General features: G+C 36.9%; 1 protein-coding gene across 1 annotated transcript in view; it reads left to right on the top strand.

Moving 5' to 3' along the window:
- The first annotated feature begins 535 nt into the window (after positions 1-535).
- Positions 536-12,626, top strand: part of LOC131802317 (vinculin) — a 39,742-nt gene continuing 27,651 nt past the window's right edge. Inside the window, exon 1 of the mRNA XM_059122382.1 lies at positions 536-586. The gene's annotated coding sequence lies outside the window, so the exon portion shown is untranslated. The remainder of the gene's footprint in view (positions 587-12,626) is intronic.

The raw sequence follows: 12,626 nt of genomic DNA on the forward strand, positions 1-12,626 counted from the left end.
AGTCTGTAAAAAAAATAGTCTAATGTGAACATACCATTATCAAAAAAAAATCCACAATAGTAAAAATCGTTCCACAGCTCTTTTCTCATTGAAATGGTGTAAACAGTCCATTAACCTGTTGTCATTTTTACACAGACAAAAAGGCATAAGTTCAATGTTAAAAAGGTGGGCTGGCTACAAACAATTTATTTTTATCCCTCGCCCGTTTAGTCAAGATTTCAATCTCCAACTCCACAACAACAACAACAACTACGATCAGTTGTTGTTGTTGGCAAATGTCACGTTTAAGTTCTTTACTCTCAATGTGTTCCCCCGCTCATAAGAGCACTTAAGAGATTTACTGTTGCAAAGAGAAATGGTAATGGGGACGACAACAGCACACATACAGCAATCGATTGAGAGTATACAACATTTAAGCTCCACACAATCACTCACACACACCCACACTCTCTGTGTGGTAGGCAGGGGGAGGGGTGGTTAGCTGCACAATTTTCTCTCATGGTCTCTTGCTGGCAACGATGATGATAATGATGGCTTGGCAACTGGGGGCCACCACTCATTTAGTTGGCGAAATATTCTCGGGCGAGTAAGTTGTGTTTGGCTTGGATGCGAAGAAAAAATATAAGAAAATAACATAGAAAATCAAGAAAAAAAAGAAGAATACAAAATAAAATTCTATTAACAAAAAAATAAATTCAAATATTGTTGTTGATGTTATTGAAGTGAAATGCAAATTATGAAAAATAACGCAAAACTAAATTTGTTTATTTTAATTAACCCCAATTGAATTAATTAAATGCCAAAAAAGTGCTAAATTTGGAATATCAACAAAAACAACAACAACTACTACCCCAAAAAAAATCCAATTTAATTAAAAAATAAAACAAGAAGAAGCAGAACAAGAAACAACACCAGTGAGTTCAGTTGTATCGGCGCGGAGGCAACCAATGAAGCGAAAATTGTGTCTATATCGAAATGCTATTTACCTCCTCCTCCCATTTCGATCAACAAAAAAAAAAGAACGGAACAACAACAAAAAATAAATTTAAAAAAATCCCAGAATAACCCGAAGAAAGAAATATCCAACACTAAAAAGAATCAAAAAAGAAAGCAACGAAATGGCAAGAAGCAACAGTTTTCTCTATTTGTGTCAAAATTTGATCTTGCCAAATGGGGGGGGGCCAATGCAGACAATAATAAAACGACGACGACGCCGACGCGCCACCAACGCCGACATGCCGGGGATGGAAAGTCTCCTCTTAAGTCTCAAAAAAGCATGGTAGAAGAATATAGGTAGACGCATCGACACAGCTGCTGAGACAATGAACTGTCCAACCAATTTTGGAATTGAAAATGTTGAATGAAAAATTATTTAAAATTGTAAAAATTCTTGAAAAAGCACAAATTTTAATAACCTCCGAATGACGTCGTATAAGAAAGCATATAAAAATCTACTTATATTTAAAAAAACATTTAAAATTTGTTGTCATATCAATGCTCAGAAGCGTTGATGCCATCTTGGCAAAGGTGTTTTTCGAAGAAATTTTGGAATTTCAAGTGGAGATTTTTTGCCAAATATTTTTTGAGGAATGTGAAGATAACCAGTACTGTGGTACTTATATCCTCCATAAATTTGAATTAAATTGTCCAATTTTTATCATACATTTAGTCGTTCCCCAGAATTTTCCCATTTAAAAAAGAGTATAAAAAGAGGCATTTCTACTAGGGATATATAGGTCGACTTTTGATTAATCAAAAAAATGACTGCAATTATTGAATTTAATTTATCTCTGTGCTAAATAAGAGGGTCTTCCCATGGAGGATACATTAAGTTCATCATTAACTCGAAATATACATTTTTAACCCCATGTGGTATATACAGGGTGAGATAAATAAAAACTGCAACAAAGTCAAACGCCATACGTTTTACATTTTTTTTTTTAAATTTTATTGGATGAAAGCAAAAAATATCGGAAATTGCATCAAATTTTAGAATAAGTTTAGATTTGTTCGAATTGGTCACCTTTTGGCACGAATTATGGCCTTTAAACGGCCAATGAATCCCAGTCGAACGCTGCCTAAATGTTGCTCTGCGGCGTATTTTGGCCCATTCCCGGCGAAGCGCTTGCTTGAGTTGATCGACAATTTCGTATTTGGCTTAGTGCCAACCTTGCTTTCTAAAATACTCCAGACACAATAGTGCAACGGATTGGTATCCGGAGATTTTGGTGGCCATTAGATTTATTGGAATTTATAACCCTTGGCACGAATTATGACCTTCAAAGGGCTAATGAAACCGCGTCACACGCGGCCCGAATGTTGCTCTGCGATGTATTTTGACCCATTCCCGGCGAAGCGCTTGCTTGAGATGATCGACACTTTGGTATTCGGTTTAGTGCCAACCTTGCTTTTCAAAATACTCCAGAAACAATAGTCCAATGGATTGGTATCCGGAGATTTTGCGATGGCCATTGTGCACTGGAAATGAAGCGAGGAACCTCATTTTCTAACCATTCTTGGGTGTCTACAAAATGAGGTCCAATGGTGCTGAGTCCTGTTGAAATGTCCAAGGTCTGCGGCCAAAATGTTTGCGTGCCCATGGCTTTAATACATCCTCCAGACTATTTTCGCGATAATATTCAGCATTTATTCTTATGCCACGTTCGTTTAAAACGAGCGGTGAGCGACCAATAGGCTGTTATGGCGGCCCACACCATCACCATGGCCGCCGCTTGGGTTCTGGTGCCAACCCATTTTCAGCTGACCTCTGACCTGTTTGGCAAGTAAACACGATCATTTTGTTTGTTTACAAACTGCTGGATAACGAATGTTTTCTCTAATCAGAGAAAACCAAATTCGGCAGTTCACCACTTTCGGTCAAGCGCAGCAAGTCTTTAACTCTTTTGAGTCTATTTTCTTTCTGTTGCGGTGTAAGTTCTTGCACTTTTTAGAATTTCAATGGAATTACCCCGAGCTTATTTTTCAATATTTGCCGAATGGAATATTGCGATATGTTCAGTTCACGAGCCATTTTTCATCCACTGCGACGAGGGTTTTGATCAAATCGCTTCATTACTTTTCGAACCATTTCTGCTGTTTTCTTCCGTCCACTTCCTTGACATCATCGGGCTACGCTACCAGTATCACGGTAACGAGCGATGATACGAGACACAACAGATTTATTCACATTTAAATGCTGGAGTGCTCTAACGATTGCCACTTTTGGCGGTTTTCCAGCCAGTCGAGAATTATTTAAGACCTTGATCTTGCACTTTTAAAAAATTAATTTTTTTTTAAATTTTTCATTTGAGGTTTGAAACATTTTTTTTTTAATCTAGCTCAATCGTGTTTTTGAGTTTTGCCTTGTTTTGCCTATTTCTAAAGAAAATTATGTATTTTGTATCTAATTCTGTAATTCTCCCCTCACTGAATAACATTGTTTTTTTTTTAATTGCTTAAAAATATTTTTTTAATTGGAGATTTTTCTAGGCATAGATTTATTTTAGTATTTGTTTTTTCCTTTTAAGGATCACGATCGATAATTATTAAAAAAAAATAATTACTTGATATTGCACTTTTGAAGAATGGAATTTTTTTAAATTTCTAATTCGAGGTTTAAAATATTTTTTGTTTAATTAACCCCTTCATGTTGTGGTTATCAAGTTTCTAAAATGAGTTATGTACTTTTTTCTAATTTGTGTAATTTTTTAAAATATTTTTCAACAAATTCCCCCCACTGAATAACTTTATAATTTTATGCAATTATGACTTTCCATCCCTGTTGTCTCTATTCTATGCAAAGAGCCAGTAACAACATCAGTGGCAGCAACAACAACAACACATGTTCATATATGACTCATTGAACAAACAATTAATGACGCACTCTTGGGCATACATTCTCCAATGTTTCACACACACTCTCTCTCTCTCTCTCTCTCCGTTTCATTTGTGCGTACTCTTCCCCATTTTTGGGGGGATTTCAATCGAGATCTCTCTGAAGTGCTCTCTTTCGCTCACACCTTTCCATTGATATGGCCAAACAAATAAAAGTTTATGGAGTATTTGGAAGAAGGTGGCGATGAGTGGGGGGGAGAAATAAAAAAAAAAACACAACAACCCAAGAATCTGTTTTATCTGCATACTTTGTACCTGTGACTGGTTGAATGGCTGGCTCGCTTGTTTTGCCTGCAATCGTTTAACAAAAAAGGTCGCTAATGTATTTTAGAATTAAAAAAGTAAGAATGGAAATATGGAGATTCGAAATATCACCTGCTGCTGCTGCTGCTGCTGGTGTTTGTCTAAACAAATCGAAAATTCATTCTAAAAATAGCTGCATGTATACAAGCGTTCCAGTGATAGGAAAATGTTTGTTCGTGACTTGGGTATTTTCGAGATCATCAAAGGATTTTGGAAAAATATTCTAGAAAATCAATCATTTGTGGGAAAAAGAATTAAAAAAATGCACGATTGTTGGTTTGTGAATAAAAAATATTTAAAAGAAGAAAATAATATCAGTCGGTTTTAACGACAGATATATGTCCCAGCCTGGGTTATGATTATTGAAACTGTTGACCTTTGTGGGAGAGGTACCAAAAGGAATGGTCCGATCTCTGTCATCTTTTTAACAGATCTTAATGTTAATGGAAATATTGAGATGTGTCAGGTCTGAATGGAATTTTAATTTAATTTTAATTGTTTACCCTTCGTGGGGGTGGTACCAGAAGGAGTGTGCCGATATATCCCATCTCTACAGCAGATCTTGTGTTAGTAGAAATAATTGGATGTGTGAAATAAGGAAGAGAACCAGATACTTATTTTGGATTTTATAAGCGATTCAGTTATTCAAAACTTCGAACCTTTGTGGGAGAGGTGCCAGAAGGAATGATCCGATCTCTACCATCTTTATAACAGATCTTGTGTTGATGGAAATATTGAGATGTGCCAAGTCTGAATGGAATCGGATTTTAATTTCGTGTTTCATAAGCTTCATAAATATTAAAATTTTTGACCCTTTGTGGGGGAGGTACCAGAAAGAGTGAACCGATATATTCCATCTTCACAGAAGATCTTAGGTTAGTAGAAATAATGGGATGTTTGAAATATGAAGAGAACCGAATGCTTATTTTGGATTTTACGATCGTTTCAGTTATTCAAAACTTCGACCCTTTGTGGGGGAGGTGCCAGAAGGAATGATCCGATCTCTACCATCTTTATAACATATCTTGTGTTAATGGAAATATTGAGATGTGCCAAGTCTGATTGGAATCGGATGTTAATTTTGCGTTTTATGAGCTTCATAAATATTCAAAATTTTCACCCTTTGTGGGGGAGGTACCAGAAGCAGTGTGCAGATATATCTGATCTTCGCACCAGACCTTGGGTTAATAAAAATATTTTGATGTGTGTAATTTGAAGAGAACCAGATGCTTATTTTAGATTTTATGATCGTTTTGGTAATTCAAAATTTTGACCCTTTGTGGGGGAGGTACCAGAAGGAATGGTCCAATCTCTACCATTTTTTTAACAGATCATTTGTAAATGGAAATATTGAGATGTACCATGTCTGCATGGAATCGGATGTTAATTTTCGCGTTTTATGAGCTTAATGGGTATTCAAAATTTTGACCCTTTGTGGGGGAGGTATCAGAAGGAGACAACCAATATATTCCATATTCACGTCAGACCTTGGGTTATTAAAGATATTGTGATGCGTGAAATTTGAAGAAAATTGGACTCTCAGGTCTTATTTTAGAAGAGTTGTAATTATTCAAAATTTTTACCCCTTGTGGGGGAGGTACTTGACGGAGTGGTGCAATATTGCCCATTTTCGCACCTGACCTAGAACTGATGCAAATATTTGGATCTGCAAATTTGGAGCAAAATCGCATTATCCTTTCCCTTTCTGTGCAGTAAATGCGTTTCTTTGAAAATTTTGACATTTTGTGTGGGAGGTACCAGAAGGAGTGAACCGATATTGCCCATTTCCGAACTCGATCTAAGTTTGATAATAATATTATGATGTAGCGAGTTTGGATCAAATCGGATACTCCCTTCGAGAGTTATCGGGTACTTCAGCCAGCTAGACAGACGGGCGGACGGACAGACATCGCTAGAACGACTCCAAATGTCCTGAAACGTATGTGATCCAAAGAGACCTAGGATATAAGACCATTGTTTCGATGAGGCACGTTTTGGCCGTATCAAATGATAATATACCCTCTTTAGACGTAGAGATATACCCTCTCTAGACATATATATGTCTGAGGGTATAAAAATTACCCAATGGTTGATCTTTAATTTTTTTTAAACTTTCCCAAAAAAATAAAGAAAAAAATTAGAAAGAAAAATAAATAAAAACTAATGAGTTTTGAAAAAATATTCTATTTAAATTTGTTTTTTGAAAACTATTAATATTTGTTAAAAACTTTTTTTTTAATATTTGACTATTTTGCTTTGATAAAATATTTTTAAAAAAAAATCCCCAATAACTGGTCTTTAAAAATTTTTATTTTTTTTAAAATTCCGAAATTTTAGAAAAATTGATTTTTTGTTTTTTTTTGAAAACTATTAATATTTGTTAAAAACTTTTTTTTAACAAAATTATGACTATTTTTCTTTGATAAAAATTTATTTTAAAAAAAATTTCCAAATAGCTGGTCTCTAAAAATTTTAATTGTATTTAAAATTCCGAAGTTTTAGAAAAATTGATTTTTTTCTTTGAAAGCTCTTAATTGATTTATTTTTATTCGTTAATAGATTTATGTAGCACCATTACCTCCACTTGATTTCCCATTAAAGTCGAATCAAATGCAATGGGAATTCTTTTTTTATTTAAAATTCATTGCGGCATCCAGAACAAAATTACCACAACAAAAGCTGGCGACTGGGCCCCACCACAAAAAAAACGCCACACCACGCCATCAAGCAACGGGTGCAGAATTTTTAATTGAAAACCAGCCGACATTATCGGGGAAGACATCAATTAAATTCCAGTCATTGCCATATTTGAGCTATCTATGGCCAGGGAGAGAGGGATGCTGGAGGCTTGACATAAAGGCTTAGCTCAAAGCAGATGGAAGCTTCAAAAACGTTGGGCTTTTTTTTTTCTTTTTGTTTTGATGTTGAAATGCCAGAGCCCACAATTTATGTGACTTTGGATATAAACCAAAAAACAACAACAACAAAAATAATAATCATGGGCCAATAACACACACACACCACACATGTGGTTACAGAGCATTGTTATTGTTGTTGTTATTATTATTAATAAACTTATTATTGTTTTTTTATATACGAGGCCATCATCGCCACCATCAACATCATCGTCAGTTTCAAAATTTTGAACGAAGCTATAAAAATGCAGCGCCCCATCAAATGTGGGGAAATCAACCGCAAAACAACTGTCACACGGTGAGCAAAACACAGACAATCTGTAGGTCTAGCAATAATTGATAATAATATTTTTTGTTGTTGTTTGTGTTTGTGTTTGCTACCGAAGCTCCAATTTTCTGAACATTTTGAATAGCCGGCCTTTAGAGAATTTGGTGTAACATTTTCAATTATTTTATTAACAGTGGCAGACAAAATTTTGAATAATTTGTTGAAGATCTTTAAAAAGCAGTAAAAAAAGCTAAGTTCTGCAGGTCCGAACCTTGCAAAATTGAAAAAATTCCGAATATTTGGTGTTTCAGTTATATAGGGGGTACTTTTACAGCCAAATAACTGCCAGTGATTAATGAGAATAGAATCCAATCTCCCTCTTCGATTGTCAACTCTATTCTCTATCCGACTCGAAGGACCAATTTTTTGAGAATAGAATCCAATCACCCTCTTCGATTGTCAATTCTTTTTTGGCTTGAAGGACTAATGTTTTCCGAATAGAATCCAATCTCGCTCGAAGGACCAGTGATTGATGAGAATAAAATCCAATATCCCTCTTCGATTCTCAACTCTATTCTCTATCCGGCTCGAAAGACCAATGTTTTCCGAATAGAATCCAAGCTCCCTCTTTACTTCTCAACTCTATTCTCTATCCGGCTCGAAGGACCAATGTTTTCCGAATAGAATCCAAGCTCCCTCTTTACTTCTCAACTCTATTCTCTATCCGGCTCGAAGGACCAATGTTTTGCGAATAGAATCCAATCTCCCTCTTCGATTGTCAACTCTATTCTCTATTCGGCTCGACTGGAGCAATGTTTAGTGAGAAAGGAATACGACCGCTTCGCTTGGGTGTAGATTCAATTCTCGATCCGGCTCGAAGGACCAATGATTATCTAGAATAGAATCCAATCTCCCTCTTCGATTGTCAACTGTATTCTCTATCCGGCTCGAAGAACCAATGTTTTGAGAATAGAATTCAATCTCCCTCTTCGATTGTCAACTCTATCCGGCTAGAAGGACCAATGTTTAATGAGAATATAATCCAATCTCCCTCTTCGATTGTCAATTCTTTTCTGGCTCGAAGAACCAGTGATTGATTAGAATAGAATCCAATCTCCCTCTTCGATTGTCAACTCTATTCTCTATCCGGCTCGAAGGACCAATGTTTTGCGAATAGAATCCAATCTCCCTCTTCGATTGTCAATTCCTTTCTGAATCCGGCTCGAAGGACCACTGATTAATGAGAATAGAATCCAATCTCCCCCTTCGATTGTCAATTCTTTTCTGGCTCGAAGAACCAATGATTAATGGGAATAGAATCCAATTTCCCGCTTCGATTGTCAACTCTATTCTCTATTCGGCTCGGCTAGAGCAATGTTTGGTGAGAAAGGAATACGACCGCTTCGCTTGGGTGTAGATTCAATTCTCGATCCGGCTCGAAGGACCAATGATTATCTAGAATAGAATCCAATCTCCCTCTTCGATTGTCAACTCTATTCTCTATCCGGCTCGAAGGACCAATGTTTTGAAAATAGAATCCAATCTCCCTCTTCGATTGTCAATTCCTTTCTGAATCCGGCTCGAAGGACCGCTGATTAATGAGAATAGAATCCAAACTCCCTCTTTAATTCTCAACTCTATTCTCTATCCGGCTCGAAGGACCAATGTTTTGCGAATAGGATCCAATCTCCCTCTTCGATTTTCAACTCTGTTCTCTATCCGGCTCAAAGAACCATTGTTTTGCGATTAGAATCCAATCTCCCTCTTCGATTGTCAATTCCTATCTGGATCCGGCTCGAAGGACCAATATTTTGCGAATAGAATCCAATCTCCCTCTTCGATTGTCAATTCTTTTCTGGCTCGAAGGACCAATGATTTAATGAGAATAGAATTCAATCCCCTCCTTCGATTGTCAATTCCTTTCTGAGTCCGGCTCGAAGCACCAATGTTTAAATAAGAAAAGAGTGCAAACCCCCTCTTCGACTGTCAATTATTTTCTGGCTCGTAGGACGAATGATTAATGAGAATAGAATCCAATCTCCCTCTTCGATTGTCAACTGTATTCTCTATCCGGCTCGAAGAACCAATGTTTTGAGAATAGAATTCAATCTCCCTCTTCGATTGTCAACTCTATCCGGCTAGAAGGACCAATGTTTAATGAGAATATAATCCAATCTCCCTCTTCGATTGTCAATTCTTTTCTGGCTCGAAGAACCAGTGATTGATTAGAATAGAATCCAATCTCCCTCTTCGATTGTCAACTCTATTCTCTATCCGGCTCGAAGGACCAATGCTTAGAGAATAGAATCCTATCTCCCTCTTCGATTGTCAATTCTTTTCTGGCTCGAAGGACCAATGATTAATGAGAATAGAATCCAATCTCCCTCTTCGATTGTCTATCTGGCTCGAAGGACCAATGCTTTGCGAATAGAATCCAATCTCCCTCTTCGATTGTCAATTCTATTCTCTATTCGCCTCGACTGGAGCAATGTTTAGTGAGAAAAGAACACGACCTCTTCGCTTGGGTGTAGATTCAATTCTCTATCCGGCTCGAAGGATCAATGTAACTGAGAAAAGAATCCAATCTCCCTCTTCGATTGTCAACTCTATTCTCTATCCGGCTCGAATGATTTAATGAGAATAGAATCCAATCTCCCCCTTCGAATGTCAACTCTATTCTCTATTCGGCTCGACTGGAGCAATATTTAGTGAGAAAGGAATACGACCTCTTCGCTTGGGTGTAGATTCAATTCTCGATCTGGCTCGAAGGACCAATGATTAATGAGAATAGAATCCAATCTCCCTTTTCGATTGTCAACTCTATTCTCTATTCTGAATGGAATCGGATGTTAATTTCGTGTTTTATGAGCTTCGCTGATATTCAAAATTTTGATCCCTTCGTGGGAAAGGTACCAGAAGGAACAGTCCGATCTCTACCATCTTTATGACGTATCTTGTGTTGATGGAAATATTGAGATGTACTAAGTTTGAATGAAATCGAATGTTAATCTCGCGTTTTATGAGCTTCATGAATATTCAAAAAGTTTACCCTTTGTGGGGAGGGAGGTATCAGAAAGAGTGGACCGCTATATTCCATATTCTCACCAGACCATGGTTTAATTAAAATATTGCGATGTGTGCAATTCGAGGGCAATTGGACCCTTCTATCATTTTATTAGAGTTATAATTATTTAAAACTTCGACCTTTTGTGGGGGAGGTACTTGATGGAGTGTTCCGATTTTGTCCATTTTCGCACCTGATCTAGCACTGAAGCAAATCTTAGGATTCGCAAAATTGAAGCAAAATCAGATAATCCTTTCTCTTTCTGTGCAGTAAATTATTTTCTTTGAAAATGTTGACATATTGTGGGGCGAGGTACCAGATGGATTGGATCGATATTACCCATCTCCGAACTCGATCTAAGTTTGACAATAATATTACATTGCACCAAGTTTGGATCAAATCGGATACTTTCTTCGAGCCATCGCTAGATCGACTCCAAATATCCTAAAACGGATTTGGCCCCATGAGACCTAGGGTCTAATTTCGATGAGGCACGTTTTGGCCGTATCAAATTATGGCCACATGACTGAGGGTATAAAAATATTGAAACAAAATTATGCCTCCAAAAAATTCTTTAATTTTTTTATTTAAGAAGAAATGTTTTTTTTTTTTTTTGTTTTTGTTTATTCTCCAAAAAAAAGAAAATTATATTTTTTATCTTCCCCACATTCCGCAGAACGGATGAAAAAAAAAAAAACACAGATAAACAAAGATAAGCAAAATTTAATTATTCTGTATTCTAAGCCTACATTGGGGCCATAATTTACATTTCATCTTGACAACGGCAAAACAAGCAACAACAAAAACAACAACTGACGTTTACGGTTTCTGTTTATCTCCTGAAAAAACTACAGCAGTAACCCAGATAAGCCCTAAATACTTTTTATAGTCTTGGACATGTTGGTGGACATTATGGAATTTTGTGTGACTAGAAAATGCATTTGAATGACATCTCCGCATCTTGGAATGGGAGACAGGCAGGCAGACAGACAGACGGCCAAACATCAGCTGCGTGGGCTGTCATAAGGTGAGAGACACCGATGGTGGGCAGAAAGTGGTCTGGGGAGGTGGGGGACTAAATATAGTTTTTATACCCTACACCACACACAGTTGTAAGGGTATTATGGCTTTGTACCTTTATTTGTAACAGGGAGAGAAGCAAGCGAGATTGGCTCATCGATATTTTTGAGGATCTTCATAGAATCACTTACTGAGTCGATTTATGGATGTCAGTCCTCCCATCCGTCTGTCCATGTATTTTTGTGAACAAAATGCAGGTTGCATTTATTTTACGATTGAGATGAAATTTTCCAGACAATAATTGTTTGGCCCAAGGATGAACCCCTTTTGAAATTGATGAGAATCGGTTCAAATTTAGATATAGCTCCCATATAGATCTTCAGCCGATTTTGGGTTAATTGTGCACCAAATGGCCAATATCTGTCGAAATGACCTGAATTTTGGCAAATCCGACTTAATTTATCTTAGCAACAAGTGCTTTAAATTTGATCAAAATCGGTTCAGATATAGCTATAGCTTCCATATATATGTTTCATCCGATTTGGGGTTTTAAATCCCTCACAAGCGTAATATGCACTACACAAGAATAAGATTTGGTATCAGATATCCAATACAGCCCAGAAATACCTCTGCCAAATTTTATGGAGATCGGTTCAGATTTAGATATAGCTCCCATACATATATCTTCAACCGATTTCGGGTTAATTGTGCACCAAATGGCCAATATCTGTTCAAATGACCAGAATTTTGATACATCCCACCGAATGCAGTCTAGAAGTGAGAACATCAAATTTGAAGAAAATCGGTTCAGATATAGCTATAGCTCCCATATATATGTTTCGTCCGATTTGGGGTTTCAAGTCCAAATATTGTGCACCAAATGGCCAATATCTGTCCAAATGACCTGAATGTTGGCACATCGGACGGGATGCAGTCTAGAAGCAAGTACATCAAATTTGATGAAAATCGGTTCAGATATAGCTATATAACGATGTCGATTTCATTGCCGTCGGTCTACCCGTCTGCGGATATCACTCTAGCTTCCGAATGAAATGAAGTAGGTTGACGAAAATGTACTCAAATGTATATAATGTCTTCAGGACTTTTGTTATTGAAAATGGGCCATGTAGGTCCACGTTTTGGCATAGCCCCCATGTAATGG

This window comes from Musca domestica, unplaced genomic scaffold (assembly GCF_030504385.1).
Source record: "Musca domestica strain aabys unplaced genomic scaffold, Musca_domestica.polishedcontigs.V.1.1 20, whole genome shotgun sequence".
In the NCBI taxonomy this organism is placed as follows: Eukaryota; Metazoa; Arthropoda; class Insecta; order Diptera; family Muscidae; genus Musca; species Musca domestica.